Source organism: Calliphora vicina, chromosome X, assembly GCF_958450345.1.
Source record: "Calliphora vicina chromosome X, idCalVici1.1, whole genome shotgun sequence".
Classification (NCBI taxonomy): Eukaryota; Metazoa; Arthropoda; class Insecta; order Diptera; family Calliphoridae; genus Calliphora; species Calliphora vicina.
The window spans coordinates 886,165-900,100 of record NC_088785.1 but is presented as its reverse complement, the minus strand read 5'-3'; positions in this window follow the sequence as shown (position 1 = coordinate 900,100).

Genomic DNA, 13,936 nt, shown 5'->3' with positions numbered 1-13,936 from the left:
CCAAAACTCCTTCCGTTCTATGGGTCACGGCACCCGGTTGCAATGCAACTCCACACCGAGCTTGCGCTCTACCCGCGATTTGGGTCCAAACCACAGCCACCACGTTGCTCCCATAAAGGGGCCTCACCATAGTCAGACTGGAACCGAAGTTCCAGGGGCCTCTGACTCCCGTGGTACCAGAATTAAGTCTCCGGTCAGACCTCGTAGCTAAAATAACTACTACCAGTTGAACTCCAAATAGTTCGGTACTGGTAAACCCCCACCCAACAAGCAACACACATCAACAAACGAACACCAAAGACAAACAAAACAATGAACAGCCGCTCTCACGAGCGACACATGGTGTGACACCAGCAAAGGACAACACGAACAACACAAAATAAATCAACAACACTGAACATGGACCCCTCACGGAAGAACCCAAGGTCATCAAAATGACTCAGCATCAACAACGTAGCAAAACAAGATCAAAAACCAGGTCCGAAGCAAAAACCGCCAACAAAAGAAAACCAGCCCCTCATCGCAATCAATCCGAGCGCAGCCGCGATACAGCGACAAAACACCACCCACTCGAGTCCCTCAATGAGAGTCCCGAATAGGAGGTGCATTGACATGGCCATAACCGCAGAATAAACGCCAGAACATTAGCAATGAAGGCAACAAACCACCAAACAGCAACCGTGCAAAGACAAACGACGACAGATTGTGCGTAGTAGAGCAGCTTACCGCGATATCCCGCGGACAACAGTACTACGAATAGCCACGCAGTGATCCACCTCCACTAACATGTAACCGTCCTCTCCTAGCAAAAGCAACACTCGCAAACTCGCCCAACCTCCTAAAAGTACGATCGTCCTGCAAAATCCCACCGAAATCCCAACCACCCCCGGTACGAGTTAAGCCCATACCTTCTACATCCCTAATGTCCTCGTAAAGTCGGCACTCAGTCAGTACGTGCCTCCAGTCCTCAGGTACCATCCCACACCCACAGTACTCAGTATCAGACAGACCTCTCTTATGCAAGAATGCATTGAGCGAGCCATGTCCCGTCAGTAAAAATCCGGTCGTTGCCGTACGAACGTACTGTCACGTATGAACTCATACGTTACCCTCCCTTTGTCACTGTTCGTCCACCTAGTACTCCACCTAGCGACAAGACACTCATCCAAGAGCACCTTGACACGCCTAAACTCCCCATTCACAACATCAAGAGCAGAAACCCAATCATGATCAAGAAGAGGCAACCCCTTCTTGGCCTTGAAAATGATAGCACGACGCGTCACTTCCAAATCAAGAGGAGCAGCACCCAGCAAGACCTGAAGAGCATCCGTTGAGACAGTCCGACAAACTGGCATGCAAGCGAGCATAGCAACCCTCTGACATGACAAGACCTTGTTCCTGCCAACAACAGACATAACAGTTTCATACCATACAGAAGCACCATACGCTGCACAAGCAACGAATAGCCCCTCATATATCGTACGAACAGCACGCCTGCTGAGACCCCAGTCCGATCTCAGGATACGCCTAACCTTACCCACAACGGCAGAAAGCTTGTCCCTGACATGAGAAAGATGCTCCAAAAAGCTCATCCTCTCCCCCATCGTTATTCCCAGATACTTGACTTGCGTCACATATCTGAGACTAACGCCACCAGATCGAATGAGCGGCGGACGACCGTGCGATAATCTGCCCTTCAACAACATTATCATCGTTTTATCCAGTGCCACCTGAACACCGACGCGATCTCCCCACTCATTAACTTCACGCATGGCCTGCCCACCCCTACTTTCCAGATCAGCACGAGACTGTCCTTCAATAAGAATAAGCAGGTCATCCGCATAAGCACACAACTTGACAGAACGACCAAGTTGCCTCAACAGAGGACCCATCATGAGGTCCCAAGCAATGGACCACAGATGGAACCCTGTGGACAGCCACGAGAAACGTTCCTCCAAACAGTGTCGCTGGCACCGACCACACAAGCTCTCCTGTCGTCAAAGTGACTCCTCCATAAGGAAAGCTCCCGACAGCCCACATCACGTAGTCTGTCCAAAACTTTACCCCACGAGAGGTAGTCAAACGCACCCTTAAAATCAACAAATATGCCCAGGACATATTTGCCAGATGACTCACTAACACCACGCTTAACATGCAGCCACGCATCCTCAACTGACCTCCCCTCCCTAAAACCATACTGGTACTCAGAAATACCCTCACTGTAGGCCTCCTTCAGTCTCGTCACCATAATCCTCTCCAGCACTTTACCAAGTACTGGCAGGAGACTGATGCCCCGATAAGAGCGATGATTACTCCTCACCCTATCAGGCGACTTCAGGAGGACTGCAACTCGGGCAGACTTCCAAGCCCTAGGAAAATAGCCCTCACTCAGGCACTTCCCAAAGACCGACTCCAGGTATTCAGGTATGGCCTTCCAGATGCTTTTTCACATCTCTCCAGTCATACCATCAATACCCGGAGACTTCCTACTCTTGACGCGACAGATACTGTCCGACAGTTCAAACCTTTCCGGATATGGAGGACCCACCACCCCCTCCATAGGGAGGAGATGTTGAGCCGGCTCCGCATCTGGAAAGAATACCCCCAAAAGTTCGTGAGCGCACTGACCCCAAGACGACAATACAACATTGCCAACCTAAAGCCCCGCAATGTCAGTATGCCTACTCTTACCCCTGCAGATACGGTAAACCCTACCCCAGGGGTCATCCCTATTGTCCCGTACAAACTGCCTCCACTCGTCCTCCTTTACCCTAACAATCAAGTCCTTGTACGTCCTAAGGTCAGACAGAAAGTCAGCTCTACGCTGAGCAAGATCCGGCGCATTGGACCGCCTAGCACCCTGGAAACGCCTCCTGAGTCGCCTCACACCCCTCCGCGCCACATCCAGCTCAGGTGTCCACCACCTGACTTTGCTCGGCCTTGTCACACGACACCTACCAAGCAATTCATCATTGACCGTACACATCCACGCATCAATCCTGTCGACCTGGTCATCTAGCCTAAGTAAACTAAAGTCCCCAATCGAGTGCCCCATCGCACAAGCCCTAATCCTGTCCTGGTAAAGATCCCAGTTCACACCGTGCAATCGCCACCTCCGAGAAGGCAGCCCAGTCAACCCCGTACGTCGATGGTAAGAAACCGTAATCTCAATGAGATTATGATCATTTACACCCCATAAGTCAGTAACCTCCCACCCTAAGTTGAACGCCGTCATTGCCGCCCCATTCGCAGCCGTCACGTCAATGTCACTAGCACCATTCGGACCATCAAAAGTGTACAGGTCACTAGCCTCGTTTAAAACCGAGACACCACCTGCAACCAGCCATTCACTGAGCATAACCCCTCGTACATAATTCCGATGACCAGGATAAATCCTGTCCATCTTACTGAACCACATAGGAGAGCATGCGTTAGCGTCAAGGCCTAGGATAAGCGGATTGCTACTTGCAAGAAGTAGCACCGTATCCATATATCCCAAGTACGGTTCCAAATCAGCACCAAACCTACAGTAGATACTAGCCAACAGTATCCTCCCAAACCTCCCCTCCACAGAAATGCAGACCCCCCACTGTCCAGAACTAACCCCAGTACAGTCAATGTCACCGCCGTTCACAACTATCGCCGAGCCCCCCACAGAGTCCGTAAACGCTCGCATCCCCCCCGGTAGCCCCCTGACACAACCATTCGTAATATGCGGCTCCTGCAACAACGCAAAAGGAGCACCCCGTCGCCGCATCGCTGCCCCAACTCGCACACCACCGCGTAAGCCCCTTGACAGTTAAACTGAAGGATCGTTGTCCCCTCCATATTTAATGTCTGGCATTCACCCTAGCAACCATAGCCGTGTAAACCGGACACGCAGCAGACATCATGAGATGAACAGCCGGCAATCCCTTGAAGGCACAATCGCGACACCTCAACTCGTTAGGACACTGAGATCCCCAATGACCCGCCAAACCACACCGCAGGCAGACGTTCTCCGTGAACTTACACTCCCTTAGCCTGTGACAAAAGCCAAGACAGAGGAAGCACGCCGGAACGACATCTTGAACCCTCACCAGGAACCGGAACCACTTCACGTACACCCCAGTTGCCCTCAGATGATCCGCCACCCTCTGGGTGCATTCCAGCACAACATTCACCTGCCCTTATCCCCTGTTTTCCAGGGGCTACTGGCCAAACGAACATTCTTACTAAAGGCCTCACGTGACATCAATTCCTTTAAGTTCATGGAGAATAATTCCTCCATAAACTCATCAGGAGAGATCTCAGCGTGTACCCGCTGTACCACCACCTTTGGCCCCAACTTCTCCACCACAGAGACCTCCATGCCAACCTCGGAGAACTTCGCGTTACCCGCGATCTTCCCCTTTCAGCAACCGAAGGTGTACGTATCACCGCACCATCCCTAATCGGACGCACCTCGTGGATCCGCACCCCCAGTGAGGGCGCCACCTCATCAACCACCTTATCCACCACCTCCTTCGAAGAACCACCACTCTTACCGCACATTCTCAGCAATGAGCCTGAAAATCAGACCCTCATACTTGCCAGAGAACTCCAACACACTCCTGGCCAGCCCCATGTCAACACCCTCAGCCATCACAACCTCAAGAAGACCAGCAGTCACCACTTTAACCTTCCCTACCACATCAACATCAGCCACCGGCGTTGCCTTCTTCTTCCTCCTTGACCTCTTATTGTCAACCACCATGGCATCCGAAACCACCATCACCTCATCATCCATCTGCACATCCCCAACATCCATAACCTGAGCAGCCCGCTTAGCCATAGGTGAACCAGGCTTATAGCGCTTAAGAATATTCTTGACCACCTCCTCCGTACTGGAAAGCTCACTTTCCGCAGGCCGCACCATAGACAAACCAGGATCCAACACAGCCCTTACATCATCAGTAGTGGCATCACTAGCGTCCCCCTTGGCCTTAGGCCTCTCCGCACCCTTCCTCTTACCGCCCGAAGACATAGTAAGAGAAAAACCAACCAAAATAAAAAAATTCGCAACTCACCAAACTCAAAAACGCCAAAAACAGCAAGAAAAACACACCACGTGCACCAAATAGCCAAGACACCAACCACGCAGTCGAGACACCAACCGCCTAGCCGATGCACAAACCACGCACACCGTACAAAGTAAATAACACCACGGTAACCCCAAAGTTCAAAATGCACTATGGCAACACCGACCACAAAAAACACAACTCTAAATCAGAGTAACCGTGACCAACTAAAAAACACACCTCTAAATCAGAGTAACCGTGACCGAAAAAACCGATAACCACAACAAATTCAATCGCACTATGAACCACACCCAAAAAGTCAAAACGAGACCGATTCGTAATCCGAATATATCTTCGGCATCCACGAACCAATTTCAAAAATAATAATATTTTCGAAATCGCAAGAGTCCAAGCTATAAGGATAGCTACTTATCTCCCCAAATTTCCCGAGTCAACAGACCGAAAAAATGCACCGAATATACCGAAAATAACACACCAAAATATGAACGTAATTGTCAATCACACCGAGATATAAATCCGCTTATATCTTCGGCATCCGCGAACCGATTTCAAAAATTAACACACTTCCGAAATCTATAGAGTCCAGGCTACAAAACGCACTATAGCTCAAATTCGCAAAATTTACTATCTAATTCACTAGCAAAAACCGCTTTAAAAAACACGTCTGTTCAGTACCGAGTACACAGCAAAAGTGAGTAGAAAAGTGAGTTCAAAGTTAACGTGAGTACCTGCCGCAAAGGCCCAAACTCACGGTGCTCTTAACACCGGGCAGAAACAATGCGTCCACCTTCGCCCCCATGCAGAGCAAAATGCCATACATGAGTACCAATTCGAAGTTATGTATTTGGACATAATCTCCCCCTTGGTGGGGAGCGGAGCACTATCTAAAACTCCTTCCGTTCTATGGGTCACGGCACCCGGTTGCAATGCAACTCCACACCGAGCTTGCGCTCTACCCGCGATTTGGGTCTAAACCACAGCCACCACGAAGCTCCCCGAAGAGCCGCACCAACTGTCAGGCTGGAACCGAAGTTCCAGGGGCTCCTGACACCCGTGGTACCAGAATTAAGCCTCCGGTCAGGCCTCGTAGCCGAAACTACTACCAAGTAGAACTCCAAATAGTTCGGGACTGGTCACCCAACAGCAACGACACAGCAAACATACATCAACATAAAGAGACAAAGAACAACACAAGACGCCACACACTGAACAGCTGCTCTCACGAGCGACGCTTTGTGCCACATGGTGCGACACCAGCAAGGGACGACACGAACAAACGATTGCGACAATAGACAAAGCTCCCTCACGGGTAGCCTTCACATTACAACGCGCGAGTCAAAAACAGGTAGCAGCAAACAGCAAAACAGCAGGGAGAGGTGCGAAGACGGTGCACTGCTGAGAGGGACAGATAACGCGTATCAGCACCCACCAACGAACACACCCATATCTGCAAACCGAGTGACCCGCCCGTTGTTGCTGTTCGTCCAGCGTGAACGCCATCTTGAAACAAGATGATCGTCCAGCAGGAGTTTCGTCCGTCTTGAGTCCAACCCTACCACGTCAGAAGCAGAAATCCAGTCATGACTAAGAAGTGGCAACCCCTTCTTGACCTTAAAAGCAATACCACGTCGTATTACTTCCAGGTCAAGGGGAGCCGCACCCAGCAGGACTTGAAGGGCATCCGTCGAGACCGTACGGCAAACTGGCATGCAAGCCAACATTGCAATCCTCTGACAAGTCAATGACTTATTTCGGCCCAAAACAGACATGACTGTCTCATACCATACAGATGAGCCAAACGTTGCACAAGCAACGAGAAGACCACCATACTGATATTACTTACAACGATAGTCAGCTTTTCACGAACCACCGAGAGGTGAACTAAGAACTTCATTCTCTCACGAATCGTAATTCCCAGATACTTGACCTGGGTCACGTATCTGAACGTCGCCAGATCGAACTGACGGGAAACGAGACCGCGATAAGATGCCTTTCAGCAACATCATCACAGTCTTCTCTCTCGACACTTCAACACCGACACTGTTCCCCCACTCATTGACTTCACGCATGGCCTGCTCACTCTTTCTCTCCAGTTCCGCACGAGACTGACCTTCGATTAAGATGAGCAAGTCATCAAGTCATCGAGAACCCCTCTCCAAGAGAGATAATCAAACGCACCCTTAAAATCAACAAATATGCCAAGGACATATTTGCTTGCAGAGTTTGCAACACTAGACCTGACATGGTGCCACGCGTCCTCAACAGATTTCCCCTCCTTAAATCCGAACTGAAACTCAGAAGCCACCTCATTGTAGGACTCCCTCAGTCTATATACCATCATCCTTTCCAGCACTTTTCCAAGTACCGGAAGGAGGCTGATACCCCGATATGAGCGTGGATCATAAGTCGTCAATTGGCCCTAAAGTCGTCAATTGGAACATCCAACTCCATCATCCCATCATCCTTTCCAGCACTTTTCCAAGTACCGGAAGGAGGCTGATACCCCGATATGAGCGTGGATCATAAGTCGTCAATTGGCCCTAAAGTCGTCAATTGGAACATCCAACTCTGCCCACCGAAATGCGTCTGCATAGTTATCCCAATTGACGTCGCGTAGTTTCCACTTGCGTGGTAGGTACGTCCCGTCCGTTACCCGTTGGTGGGAGACCACAATCTCAATGAGACTATGATCACTCACACCAAAGTCATCCCTAATCTTCCAGCTAAAACGGTATTCTGTCATTGCCCCCACATTGGCTAACGTCACGTCAATGTCACTACATCCTCTTGGACCATCAAAAGTGTACATCTCACTAGGCTCATTGAGGACAATGAGCCGCTTTGTGACCAGCCATTCACTAAGCATGACACCTCGCAAGTAGTTCTGATGAGCAGAAGTATTCCCGCCCATCTTAGAGAACCACATACGAGAGCATGCATTTGCGTCTAAACCAAGGATTATAGGTGAAGTACTAGCCAGTAGTAGTACCGAATCCATGTACCCTAAATAGGGTTCAAGAGGTCCCCCAAACCTACAGTAGATGTTTGTCAGTAGCATTCTACCAAAACCGCCCTCTACGCTATCGCAGACTCCCCAATCACTCCTACTCATAACCGTACAGTTAATGTAATTGACCTAATGTAACTGACCTCAGGGGTTTGCATACCCCCCGGCAAACCCCTGTGACCATCCGTGACATACGGCTCCTGCACGAGTGCAAAAGTCGCATTCAGGTTGTACATCGCTTGACCTAGTTCGCAAATCACCGAATATGCCCGCTGGCAGTTAAGCTGCAAAATTTTTATATCCGTACCCTCCATATTAATGGCGTGCGTTCGCCTTGGCGACAATGGCGCTATAAACTGGGCAGGCTGCAGATATCATTAGATGCCCAGCCGGGAGCCCCTTAAAGGCACAGTTTCTGCATCTAATCTCATTCTGGCAGCGTGAGGCTAAGTGGCAGGCCGTGCCACATAAGCGACAGACATCAGTGTTCATCCTGCAGTCCCGTACCATGTGGTCGAAACCCAGGCATCTAAAGCAGCTGGGGACTGCGTCGTGCTGTCGTACCGACTTTATGTAGCACCTACCAACGTCGATCATATGCTGCAAAGTACCAGCGTTGCCCTCAAGGACGACATTTACTGGACCGCCACTCGCCTTCCAAGGACCAGTCACCAGACGAACACTCCGCTTAAAGACCTCCTCGGACATCTTCTGCTTGAGATTCATCTCGTACAGCTCCGTCATAAATTCATCCGGGGTAATCTCCAGATGAACTCGCTGTACGACGATCTTCGGTCCAAGCTTGTCTCTCACCGACACCTCCAACCCAACCTCAGCTACCGACGGGGTCCGAATGACCGCTCCGCCATCGCGCATAGGCCGCAAAGTGTGGACGCGAACACCCAACGTAGGGCCAACCTCCTTCTGGACCTTCTCTACTATCTCCTTAGACGAGACGCCCTTCTTCCCCTTGACCACCACCGACCACGTCTCTACAGGCTTTGGAACAGCAGCCACCGGAGCATCAACAGCAGCCACACCGACATTTACTGGACCGCCACTCGCCTTCCAAGGACCAGTCACCAGACGAACGCTCCGCTTAAAGACCTCCTCGGACATCTTCTGCTTGAGATTCATCTCGTACAGCTCCGACACCTCCAACCCAACCTCAGCTACCGACGGGGTCCGAATGACCGCTCCGCCATCGCGCATAGGCCGCAAAGTGTGGACGCGAACACCCAACGTAGGGCCAACCTCCTTCTGGACCTTCTCTACTATCTCCTTAGACGAGACGCCCTTCTTCCCCTTGACCACCACCGACCACGTCTCTACAGGCTTTGGAACAGCAGCCACCAGAGCATCAACAGCAGCCACACCGCCACGCCTATTAATCACTGGAGCTGGAGGTGGCATGGAAGCCCTAAAGGCCGCCGGCTGCACACCACCCATTTTACCCTCATACACCTCAAGACGCCCCTTTAGCCGCTCATTTTCCGCCACCAGACCAAAAAGAAACAGCTCGTACTTGGATGAGTGTTCCATAACCGTCTTAGCCAGCTCAGACCCAACGCCGTCAGCCATCACCAACCCCATCAAGGCCGCACTCACGGCCTTCATCTGACCAACTACACCAGTGTCCATGACTGGTTATGGCCTCTTACGTCCACGCATCCTCTTGAGGCTAGCACCATATGCAACATCCGACACCTCCATAGCATCATCGGCAGGAGCAGTTTGACCTTAGGAGAACCAACCTTGAAACGCTTAACTTCCTCCTCCATCTCTGTGCTCGACAGCTCACTCTCAGTATGTCGAACAATACGTACGCATGCCGGCTTCAACACCTTCTCACCGCCATCAGTCGTAGTCATGTCCGACGCATCACCCTTCGCTTTCGGCTTTTCGCCCTTCTTTTTGCCCGCAGGCGGCATATCTACCTATTTAATACCAGAAACTGTCGAAAGTAACTCAAAAAACAGTATACTCACGAAAAGAAACAAATCAGAAAAATTTCCAATTTACAGGAATTACCCTACTGTCCGTCAGCAAAAATGTTCTATAATGCGAATGTCCCTAATAGACAAAGTAGCACATACACCAACCACTTAGTATAGACATACACCACTTAGCGGAGACATAAACCGGAAGTGGCCGAACCAACACCGGAAGTGCACTGCGTTACCGACCGTATTATCAATGCAATTTTGCACTGCCTTACCAATGCGGTTTTATCCGTCCCATGAACTTACCGACCGAACCGTTTTACCGACACTGCCTTACCGACCGAACCGTTTTACCGACACTGCCTTACCCAAACCGTGTTACCCGTGAATTGTTTTACCAGTTACACTAGTGGCAGCACCTACACACTCACCCGCCGTATGGCAACACTAAACACAACCGTGCTGTTTGGTGGTTGAGACTCCTCATGTCAGCGGAGTCTCAACTTTTTATTACACACACACACACTATGTATAATAATACACACGTTTCAGTTTCTGTCTACCGATTTTAATCTGCCTATATCTTAGGCATCCGCCAACCGATTCACAAAATTTCACTTTCTCCCGAATCTATTGAGTCCAAGTTTCAAAATCCACTATCGCTCTTTTTAATATTCGCACAACAACACTTTGAAATTACGAACCGAAAATCCGCTTATAAAACACGTCTAATCAGCTCAACGTACAACGTACAAGTGAGTAGATAGGGACAAATATGTTCAAGATTAACGTGAGTACCTGCCAATATGGCCTAAACTCACGGTGCTCTTAACACCGGGCAGAAACAATGCGTCCACCTTCGCCCCCATGTATAACAAAATGCCATACATGAGTACCAATTCGAAGTCATGCATTTGGACATGAACTTCCCCCTTGGTGAGGAGCGGAGCCTATCTAAAACTCTTTCCGTTCTATGGGTCACGGCATCCGGTTGCAATGCAACTTCACACCGAGCTTGCGCTCTACCCGCGATTTGGGTCCAAACCACAGCCACCACGTTGCTCCCATAAAGGGGCCTCACCATAGTCAGACTGGAACCGAAGTTCCAGGGGCCTCTGACTCCCGTGGTACCAGAATTAAGTCTCCGGTCAGACCTCGTAGCTAAAATAACTACTACCAGTTGAACCCCAAATAGTTCGGTACTGGTAAACCCCCACCCAACAAGCAACACACATCAACAAAAGAACACCAAAGACAAACTAAACAATGAACAGCCGCCCTCACGAGCGACACTTTGGCCACATGGTGCGACACCAGCAAAGGACAACACGAACAACCCAAAATAAAACAACAAACACTGAACATGGTCCCCCTCACGGAAGAACCCAAGGTCATCAAAATGACTCAGCATCAACAACGTAGCAAAACAAGATCAAAAACCAGGTCCGAAGCAAAAACCGCCAACAAAAGAAAACCAGCCGCTCATCGCAATCAATCCGAGCGCAGCCGCGATACAGCGACAAAACACCACTCACTCGAGTCCCACCAAACAGCAACCGTGCAAAGACAAACGACTACAGATTGTGCGTAGTAGAGCAGCTTACCGCGATATCCCGCGGACAACAGTACTACGAATAGCCACGCAGTGATCCACCTCCACTAACATGTAGCCGTCCTCTCCTAGCAAAAGCAACACGCGCAAACTCCCAAACCTCCTAAAAGTACGATCGTCCTGCAAAATCCTACCGAAATCCCAACCAACCCCGGTACGAGTTAAGCCCATACCTTCTACATCCCTAATGTCCTCGTAAAGTCGGCACTCAGTCAGTACGTGCCTCCAGTCCTCAGGTACCATCCCACACCCACAATACTCAGTATCAGACAGACCTCTCTTATGCAAGAATGCATTGAGCGAGCCATGTCCCGTCAGTAAAAATCCCAGACTCAAGCCAAAGCCGAAATCCGGGCGTTGCCGTACGAACGTACCGTCACGTATGAATTCATACGTTACCCTCCCTTTGTCACTGTTCGTCCACCTAGTCCTCCACCTAGTGACAAGACACTCATCCAAGAGCACCTTGACACGCCTAAACTCCCCATCCACAACATCAAGAGCAGAAACCCAATCATGATCAAGAAGTGGCAACCCCTTCTTGACCTTGAAAATGATAGCACGACGTATCACTTCCAAATCAAGAGGAGCAGCACCCAGCAAGACCTGAAGAGCATCCGTTGAGACAGTCCGACAAACTGGCATGCAAGCGAGCATAGCAACCCTCTGACATGACAAGACCTTGTTCCTGCCAACAACAGACATAACAGTTTCATACCATACAGAAGCACCATACGCTGCACAAGCAACGAATAGTCCCTCATATATCGTACGAACAGCACGCCTGCTGAGACCCCAGTCCGATCTCAGGATACGCCTAACCTTACCCACAACGGCAGAAAGCTTGTCCCTGACATGAGAAAGATGCCCCAAAAAGAAACCGTAATCTCAATGAGATTATGATCACTTACCCCCCATAAGTCAGTAACCTCCCACCCTAAGTTGAACGACGTCATTGCCGCCCCATTCGCAGCCGTCACGTCAATGTCACTAGCACCATTCGGACCATCAAAAGTGTACAGGTCACTAGCCTCGTTCAAAACCGAGACACCACCTGCAACCAGCCATTCACTGAGCATAACCCCTCGTACATAGTTCCGATGACCAGGAGAAATCCTGTCCATCTTACTGAACCACATAGGAGAGCATGCGTTAGCGTCAAGGCCTAGGATAAGCGGATTGCTACTTGCAAGAAGTAGCACCGTATCCATATATCCCAAGTACGGTTCCAAATCAGCACCAAACCTACAGTAGATACTAGCCAACAGTATCCTCCCAAACCTCCCCTCCACAGAAATGCAGACCCCCCACTGTCCAGAACTAACCACAGTACAGTCAATGTCACCGCCGTCCACAAACAATCGCCGAGCCCCCCACAGAGTCCGTAAACGCTCGCATCCCCCCCGGTAGCCCCCTAACACAACCATTCGTAATATACGGCTCCTGCAACAACGCAAAAGGAGCACCCCGTCGCCGCATCGCCTGCCCCAACTCGCACACCACCGCGTAAGCCCCTTGACAGTTAAACTGAAGGATCGTTGTCCCCTCCATATTTAATGTCTGGCATTCACCCTAGCAACCATAGCCGTGTAAACCGGACACGCAGCAGACATCATGAGATGAACAGCCGGCAATCCCTTGAAGGCACAATCGCGACACCTCAACTCGTTAGGACACTGAGACGCCCAATGACCCGCCAAACCACACCGCAGGCAGACGTTCTCCGTGAACTGACACTCTCTTAGCCTGTGACCAAAGCCAAGACAGCGGAAGCACGCCGGAACGACATCCTGAACCCTCACCAGGAACCGGAACCACTTTACGTACACCCCAGTTGCCCTCAGATGATCCGCCACCCTCTGGGTGCATTCCAGCACAACATTCACCTGACCCTTATCCCCTGTTTTCCAGAGGCTACTGGCCAAACGGACATTCTTACTAAAGGCCTCACGTGACATCAATTCCTTTAAGTTCATGGAGAATAATTCCTCCATAAACTCATCAGGAGAGATCTCAGCGTGTACCCGCTGCACCACCACCTTTGGCCCCAACTTCTCCACCACAGAGACCTCCAGGCCAACCTCGGAGAACTTCGCGTTACCCGCGATCTTCCCCCTCTCAGCAACCGAAGGTGTACGTATCACCGCACCATCCCTAATCGGACGCACCTCGTGGATCCGCACCCCCAGTGAAGGCGCCACCTCATCAACCACCTTATCCACCACCTCCTTCGAAGAACCACCACTCTTACCTCTCACCACCACAGACCATGTCTCCACAGGCTTCGGGACAACAACAACAGGAGTAGCTGAAA